The sequence below is a fragment of the Chiloscyllium punctatum genome, unplaced genomic scaffold (genome assembly GCF_047496795.1).
Source record: "Chiloscyllium punctatum isolate Juve2018m unplaced genomic scaffold, sChiPun1.3 scaffold_1032, whole genome shotgun sequence".
NCBI classification, from domain to species: domain Eukaryota; kingdom Metazoa; phylum Chordata; class Chondrichthyes; order Orectolobiformes; family Hemiscylliidae; genus Chiloscyllium; species Chiloscyllium punctatum.
In genome coordinates, this window is record NW_027310766.1 from 10,001 (window position 1) to 10,768 (window position 768).

The following is a 768-nucleotide window of genomic DNA, read 5'->3' on the forward strand; positions in this document are numbered from 1 at the left end:
GCACTCGGCGCCAGCAGGGGAGACAGGATCAGACGCCCCGCCGGCCACTTAAGGCCGAGGACGAACCACGAGACGGGCGGCTGCAGCAGCGGGCGGCCTGCAGCTCCCAGCACTCTCAATCGATCAACCATCGAGTCGGGTCAGCGTGTCAAACCGGCGAGCTCCACGGTCAGGCCGGCGGCGCACCAGCACCGGACCTCCGCGGCTCCCTTCACTCTTTCCACTGCCAGCCAACCGAGAGACGGACCCAATGCGGACGTGCAGAGCTTAGGCAGACCCCCCACTGGAGGCTCAACACTTCGTGGCAGCTCCGTGTCCCAGAGACCAGGAGGGTTGGCACACACACACAGTGTGAACCACCGACAGCCATTCTGGGACCGGTGACAGCCGTGCTGGCCCCACTGCCACGACACAGACGGACGCCAGGCCGCGCTCCCCGGCGGGGGGATGGCGTCGAGCCTGACGAACGGAATGTGCAGGGTGGGGGGGAAAGGCCAAGCGCTCCGACGCCGGAGGGCTCCGGAGTCTGAACTTAGGGGGACAAAGAGGACGGGTCCTCTGCGACACCCCAGCCGCGCTCTCGCCAGCCAAGGCGAGTGCGATTGATTGCCAAACGACCCTCAGACAGGCGTGGCCCCGGGAAGAACCCGGGGCCGCAAAGTGCGTTCAAAGTGTCGATGATCAATGTGTCCTGCAATTCACATTAATTCTCGCAGCTAGCTGCGTTCGTCATCGACGCACGAGCCGAGTGATCCACCGTCAAGAGTT

General features: G+C 64.8%; 1 non-coding gene across 1 annotated transcript; it reads right to left on the minus strand.

Moving 5' to 3' along the window:
- Positions 1 to 614: 614 nt before the first annotated feature.
- On the minus strand, positions 615 to 768 carry LOC140474498 (5.8S ribosomal RNA). Its single transcript, XR_011959163.1, has one exon. It is a non-coding gene; the product is annotated as a 5.8S ribosomal RNA (ribosomal RNA).